At 38.6% G+C, this 7,848-nt stretch overlaps 1 long non-coding RNA gene across 2 annotated transcripts; it reads left to right on the top strand.

The window, feature by feature from the left end:
- The first annotated feature begins 357 nt into the window (after positions 1 to 357).
- Positions 358 to 7,596, top strand: LOC142179284 (uncharacterized). Of its 2 annotated transcripts, XR_012707332.1 has the most exons (5): positions 358 to 1,968; positions 5,309 to 5,376; positions 6,499 to 6,854; positions 7,077 to 7,259; positions 7,359 to 7,596. It is a non-coding gene; the product is annotated as an uncharacterized LOC142179284 (long non-coding RNA). The 2 variants fall into 2 exon arrangements; XR_012707331.1 differs by lacking the exon at positions 5,309 to 5,376.
- The last annotated feature ends 252 nt before the right edge of the window (positions 7,597 to 7,848 follow it).

Below are 7,848 nucleotides of genomic sequence, written 5' to 3'. Positions count from 1 at the left end.
TTCTGTGGTCTTCTTCCATTCCTGCGGGTCGTTGAGCGTTTCTGCGGGCATCGCAGATGCGGCACCTCCTTCTCACCTGCAACCCCAGGCATCTCCTCTCCTCTCCGCTTCTGCGATTGCCTCTCCGCACTTGCGATCCCGCACCTGCGGTCTCCCCACCGCAGGTGCGAGAACACTAGAACTCAGATAGCTTCAGCAATTGCATAAGTCCAAAACTCAATCTGTTAAGCATCCGAAACACACCCTAGGCCCCCGGGACCTCAACCAAACATACCAAATATTCCTAAATCAACATACAGACTTAGTCGAGCACTCAAATCACATCAAACAATGCTAAAAATACGAATCACCCTCCAATTCAAACTTAATGAACATGAAACTTCAAATTTCTACAACTGATGACGAAACCTATGAAACCACGTTCGATTGACCCCAAATTCTTCACACAAGTCATATTCAATATTACGGACCTACTCCAACTTCCGGAATCGGATTCCGACCCCGATATAAAAAATTTCACTACATGTCAGAATCTCAAAAAATTTCAACTTTCACCATTTCAAGCCTAAATGAGCTACAGATCTCCAAAACACAATCCGGACACGCCTCTAAGTCTAAAATAACCCAACGGAGCTAACGAAACAGACAAAACTCCATTCCAGAGTCATCTTCACATAGTTCCGACTACGGTCAAAATCCTAAGGTTTAAGCTTCCGTTTTATGGACTAAGTGTCCCAAATCACTCCGAATCATCCGGTAACTGAATTCAACCACGCACACAAGTAAATACACATAATACAAAGCTGCTCAGGGACTTATGCTGCCGAATGGGACTTATATTCTCAAAACGACCGGCCGAATCGTTATAAAATATCCAAAAGCGAAGATCTATACAACATCAACAAGATATTTTGATCATAAATATATGGGATATTGTTACCTTTAAGTAAAAATATGAACCCCCAGATTTATATTGATTATGTCCGCTAGATGTCCATGTTAATCTTACCTCTAAATAAAAATAGAACCTTGCATTTTAAAGGTAGCAATCAACAAACTAAAGCCATGTGAGTTCAAACGTAAGGGAATTAGATTTGGTTCTTTGTTGTGTTGATACGAGTTCTAAGCAAATCTCTAAAATATGACACATGATATATCAATTCGCGATTCACAAGGAATACGAGACTGAAAACGTACCGGTGGATTTGAAATTTATCTTGGTTATAATTTGAGTACACACGATTGTTTTTTATCAGGAGAAATAAGATATTTGGTGAAAAATTAAAAACATAATGCAAATTATTCTTTTTAATCATATGTATTACTTTTCAGCCTTGAATTTGGGCCCGGGCTCAACATGGGCTTACTGCGACTAGTAATATTAATAAGTAACAAAAGAAAGAGTTTTGTCGTCCTCACAGTAGTAGATCTTAATTTGTTAAAGTTCTACATTTATCCTTATAATTTTCAGTTAATTCCTTTTATGTCCTATAAATCTTATCTTTTAAAATCTTGTCCTTGACTCAAGAAAAAGATAAGTATTTAAGAAACAAAAAGAAAAGAAGAAGATGTAAAGTCCGAAAGCATTAATTGTGATTGACAGAATAGAAAAAAGCTACAACGTGACTTGCCCTATTGCCCACATACAAACCCTAAAAAGCTCAAAGTTCCAACTCAACAAAAATAGGAGATAAAAAGATCTCAACTTATGCAGACGCTCATTTGGAACAAAAGTACAATAATTTTCTACAGTGGTTAAAAAAGTATATCACCACCCAACTCTTTATTAAGTGACAAATGTCTCCTTGCATCATTGCAGAGATTGATTTTACACACAGTCAAGGATAGATCTTGAAAAATAAGATTAACATGGAAACTAAAAAGTCGGAGGTGTACTCTTCAAAAAGCCCCAGAACATCCTCTATTTCTCTCTGCTTTGAGGCTTCCATATTTTCTCATCTCAACCTGGTAAGTTTGTCTCCTCTATTACCTTTCTCTGTCGTTGTGAATTTTTTGTGTTACGTAAACCTGCCAAAAGCATAATATGGAGGAACAAGATGAGAAAGTTTTAAATTCTTGTTGCACGTCTCTCTCCGTGTGTGTTTGGAAGTGAAGGAAATAACAGAAAACTCATCAACAATAATATTAACAATCCATTTTTACTTCTCTTTGTCAATAAGTTTATTTTAATTTCATCTGATAGGTTAGTAATACTGAAAAAAATTATAATATTTTTGGAAGTATTTAACTTTTAGAGAACTATTCTTTTGGAGGATCTTTGAAACTTTAACCGTTTATCTTAACTAAAAAATTCGCATATATGATCAAATTACACTTACTCCATTGTGAAACTCATAATGACATGTTTAGTTATTCTTTCTACTTTCCTTGGTCCCTTTCCCTTTTCTTTGTGTTTTCTGATTTTTGCCTTTCTAAATTTTTTTTAGTTTTAGTTCACGGTTAAAAACATAAGGAACCTCAAGTTAATAAGACTGTGTATTCTAATGGTTATACTAAATAATTTTATTCATTACTGTGCTTGTGTGTTATTTTGGAGATTAGTACTCTCCTGTGAAAATATCTACTTTCTTCTTAATTTACCTACTAAATGGGGTCCATTATGCCACTGAAGGTTTGATGATAGTTTGAACGACATCTGTCAAAGAGATATATTTTTACTGTGATGGATCATGCAAAACAAAATAAAAAGTCTCTTTCCCATGCGAATAGGAATATCAAACGACGTGAAAAATACAAAAACATGACAGCAGATGAATAGCAAGTTTTGTCATTACAACGTAAATTCAAATACCAGGAATCAAAAAGACGTAGACTTATTGAATATGCAACTCCTCATAACCCAACTAGAATGGTATCCATTTATGTATATTCTATAAACTCTATAGAGCATCCATTTTACACCTACGAAAAAGGTGAGTGTGTACAGTCTCGCATTATTCGGCACAATGTCGGCTAATATTTGGACATCTTTAACAACTAACTTCTTGGCTTTAGGTTCAACATGAACTGAATCTAATAGACAACAAAATATAATATCTGAGCTAGCTATGTATAGAGGTTGGTTTTGGTTCTCTGACCCTACCAAGACATCCTTCGCGGTTTGGTATACTTTGTGTCTGATGTTATTTCAAATATACAGGCCGTAGGAGAACTATAGAATTCCCTCCGAACATCTGTCATCGACGATCATTGCACTTAAAAAAGTTTCCAATTGTAAATTTTTTCGTGCAAAAAAATTTGAATATAAACCTCCTGGATTTTGTTGTGACAACGACACAGTCAAATTAACTTCTCATAAGATGCCAGTGAAATTACAAAATCTATATTTTGGAAATAGTAAAGAGTGCAAACACTTCCGAACGTACATAAGAACGTATAATAACCTCTTTGCATTTACATCGCTCGGTGCAAAGTATGATAAAGATCTAGCTAAAAGAAAACATGGTGTATATACTTTTAAAGTTCAAGGACAAATGTATCATTTGATGGATAGTTTGTATCCACGATATGGAAAATCAAAAAACCTACAACTGTACTTCTACGATAATAGTAATGAATTAACGTACAAAATGGCTTGTTCCAGTAAAGTCCATGAAACAATAGTGAAGGAACTGATGGACATTTTATCAATCAATCCATATTCTATCTTTCTACGATCTCTGGTAGACATTTTTAACCTCGAGGACTTGTATATTGCTCTTAAAAGTGACTCAGGTTTGGACTAACGAGTATATAATCAGACTACCTCAACTGAGATTACAGCAATATGGGTTGAAGGAAATGATGGTAGTGCTATTTGTGCGCCGCACATTCAAATCTATACTCATAACAATAGTATACAAAGAGTAAATTATTACTATATGTAATGATCCGGCCGGTCGTTTTGAGTATTACAATCCCGTTCCCTCATTTACTGCTCAATTTATGCTTTACAATTGTTATATGACTTACCGGGGTGATTGATTCGGGTCCGGTGATGTTTTGAAATGAATTGGAATACTTAGTTCCAAGGTTTAAAGCTTAAGTTAAAATAGTGACCGGATGTCGACTTATGTGTAAACGACCCCGAAATAGAGGTTTGATGATTCCAATAGCTCTGTATAGTAATTTTGGACTTAGGAGCATGTCCGAAAAATTATTTGGAAGCCCGTAGCTAAATTAGGCTTGAAATGGCGAAAATAGAAATTTAAGTTGGAAGTTTGACCGGGGAGTTGAATTTTTGATATCGGGCCGGAATCCGATTCTGAAAATTGAAATAGGTCTGTTATGTCATTTATGACTTGTGTGCAAAATTTGAGGTCAATCGGACTTGATTTTATAGGTTTTGGCGTTGAATGTAGAAGTTGAAAGTTCTTAGTTTCATTAAGCTTGAATTGGGGTGTGATTCGTGGATTTAGTATTGTTTGATGTGATTTGAGGCTTTGACTAAGTTCGTATGATGTTTTAGGACTGATTGGTGTATTTAGTTAAGGTCCTGGGGGCCTCGGGTAAGTTTCGGATGGTTAAACCGAACAAATATGGACTTGGAGAAATTCTAGAATTTTTCCACTCCTGATGCAATCGCACCTGCGATGGAAATGGTTGTAGGTGCGCGACTGCAAAAGTGACAAAATGGTCGCAGATGCGGTCTGGACAAGGAATGGCAGTGGCTGCAGATGCGTACTCCTTACCGCAGAAGCGGAGTCGCACCTGTGGCTTCGCGATCGCAGAAGAGGAAAAGGGAAGGGCCAAGCCTCATCGCAGAAGCGAGTCCGCAGAAGCGGACTGCTGTCCGCAGAAGTGCCTAAGACTGCAGAAGCGTGAAGGCCCTCGCATCTGCGGACCGCAGATGCGAAAAATGCCTGGGCAGAATATAAACGAAGGGTCCGAGAGTTTTTCTCATTTTTGGACTTTCAAGCATGGTTTTGGGACGATTTATAGAGGGAATTTACAAGAAACTTGAGGTAAGTCACTTGTGATCATTGTTTGTCAATAATATTGGATTATCCTTGAGTATTTCGACTAGATTACGTGTTTTTGAGATGAAATTAGAGGATTTGGGCCTAGGGATTTGAAAATAAGAAATTAATATTTGGAGGTCGAGTTGATGTCGGAATTTGGTAAAATTGGTATGGTTGGACTCGTGGTTGAATGGGCGTTCATATTTTGTAACTTTTGTTGGGTTCCGAGACGTGGGCTCCACAAGTGATTTTTGAGTGCAATTTTGGATTTTGTTGAAAAATTAGTATTTTCATATGGAATTAATTCCTATAATTTGTATTGACTGAATCGAAATATTTGTGACTAGATTCGAGGCATTTGGAGACCGATTCACGAGGCAAAGGCATAGCAGAATAAAGAATTACACAGTTTGAAGTAAGTAACAGTTCTAAATTTGGTACCGAGGGTATGAAACCCCGGATTTTGTGTTATGTGATCGGTTTTAAGGTGACACACGTGCTAGATGATGGGCGTATGGGCGTGCACCGTAGGAATTGTGACTTGATCAAATTCCATGGAATTGTTTAGTTGAATAATCTGTTGTTATCTGTACATTCTCCATGTATTAGGAAAATTGAACCACAAATCATGTTTAGATTATGTGTTGGCACTGTAGGGACCCACATAGGTCGTGTACATGTTGAACTATCTTCTAAATTATTGTTTTATACTCAGTCACAGTTTACTTATTTATTTTATCTCAGTCTCTATTATTCATTATTGGTGCATCATATCATTGTTGTTTGGGCTGATTTTCATGATTATTGAGAGCCCGAGAGACTGGAGAGATTTATGACTGAGTGGGGCCGATGGCCTGATTGTGAGATATTATACTATAGCACGTGAGTTGTCTGTGCAGCACGTGAGTTGTCCGTGCGGATCCATATATTGTACTATAACACGTGAGTTGTCCGTGCGGATCCAGATACTATACTATAGCACGTGAGTTATCCGTGCAGCACGTGAGTTGTCTGTGCGGATCCAAATATTGATACTATAGCACGTGAGTTATCCGTGCAGCACGTGAGTTGTCCGTGCGGATCCAAATATTGATACTATAGCACGTGAGTTATCCATGCAGCACGTGAGTTGTCCGTGCGGATTATAGTGCTTGGGCTGAAGGAGCCCCTCCGTAGTCTGTACACACCCCCAGTGAGCGCAGGTACCTACTGAGTGCGAGTGCTAAGCTAGTGGAAGGACTGAGTGACTGTGGTCCTGAGAGGATGCATTTGATTTTATTATTATTGCACTTCAGCTGTCATATATCACTGTTTTGAAAATTTCTGAGAGATATTATAAAATGTTTCAGTTGAACATGACATGAAATTACTGTTTTGGCCTTAAATGTTGAACTTGAAAGCATGCCTACCTTGTTATGTTGGAAATTACTGTAATTGGACTCAGCTGTGAAGCTCGTCACTACTTTCAGTTATTTATTTAGTATTGTTACTTGCTGAGTTGGTTGTACTCATACTACACCATGCACTTCGTGTGCAGATCCAGGTGTTCCCAGACACAGTGGGTGTTGATTTCTTCGCACAGTTGATTATCCAGAGATTTCGAGGTTGCTGTCGGTGTTTTGCAGACCTTGTCTCTCCTTTCTTACCTTCTTGATTACTGTATTTGGTCTCAAATTATTATAGATCGTGTTTTCCAGACTTGTGATGTATAGATGCTCATGTACTCTGTGACACCCTGATAGTTAGGAATTTCGCATTTTATTTTGGATTTTCTATCTCGGTTATGCGAACTTTTACTACTAAAACTTCTTTAAATTCATTCTTGCTAAAAGTGTTGGAAAGATTTGGGAGAAATCGGCTTGCCTAGTACCATGTTACGCGCCATCAAAACAGGTTAGGATTTTGGGTCGTGACAAGTTGGTATCAAAGCCTAGGTTATATAGGTCTCACGATTCTTGAGCAGGTTTAGTAGAGTCTTGCGGATCGGTACGGAGACGTCTGTACTTATCTTCGAGAGGCTGCCGAACCCTTAGAAAAAATTTCACTTTCTTGTATTCTGTCGTGCGAATTTGTTGATTCAGAAAACTAAATTTCTGTTATTCTATTATCTCACAGATGGTGAGGACACGTACTACCAGATCGGACGGTTAGCCACTAGTGCCACCAGTTAGGACCGCGAGAGGCCAGGGACGAGGTAGAGGTCGAGGTGTAGCTCGTACAACAGTTGGAGCAGCACTTGTAGCACCACCTGTTGTTCCAGTTCAGGAGCAGATTCCAGATATAGTTGAGCCGTGATAAGTAGGGATTTTGACTACTTATTTGCACTCTTTTACTTTTGTTTTAGCTCAAAAATGCTTAAAGGTATTCCTAAAAATGATAAAATGTTCTTACTTGCAGGAGCATTGGAAAAAGAGCCAAAATGATGAAATTCAACTCAAGAAGGAGTATTTTTGGGCAAGGACTAAAACCAAGAAAAAGGAGCAAAGTAGGGACCGCACAATATTGAGTGCGGCCGTAGACTATGAAGGACCTCTGGCAGAATTCCTTTGCAAAGTGAGGACCGCACAATTATTGAGCGGCCGCAGAAGATGAGGTTCAGAGAGATGGAGTTCTGAGTCCATGAAGAAGTGCGGACCGCACTATTATTATGCGGCCGCAGAATTCAAGAGTGCGGCTGCACTTAGAAATGTGCGGTCCGTAGAAGTCCCTCCTGTCAAGCTCAAATTCAAGAGTGCGGCCGTACTCAAAAATGTGCGGTTCGCAGAATATGAAGACGTGCGGACGCAACCCAGGATTGTGCAGCCGCAGAAGTCCATACTATCAAGCCCAGCTTTAAAGTGCGGACTGCACACAGAATTGTGTGGCCGCAGAACCTCCGCAGGGGCAA

Source organism: Nicotiana tabacum, unplaced genomic scaffold, assembly GCF_000715075.1.
Source record: "Nicotiana tabacum cultivar K326 unplaced genomic scaffold, ASM71507v2 Un00505, whole genome shotgun sequence".
NCBI classification, from domain to species: domain Eukaryota; kingdom Viridiplantae; phylum Streptophyta; class Magnoliopsida; order Solanales; family Solanaceae; genus Nicotiana; species Nicotiana tabacum.
This window is presented reverse-complemented; position numbering and strand designations above follow the sequence as displayed.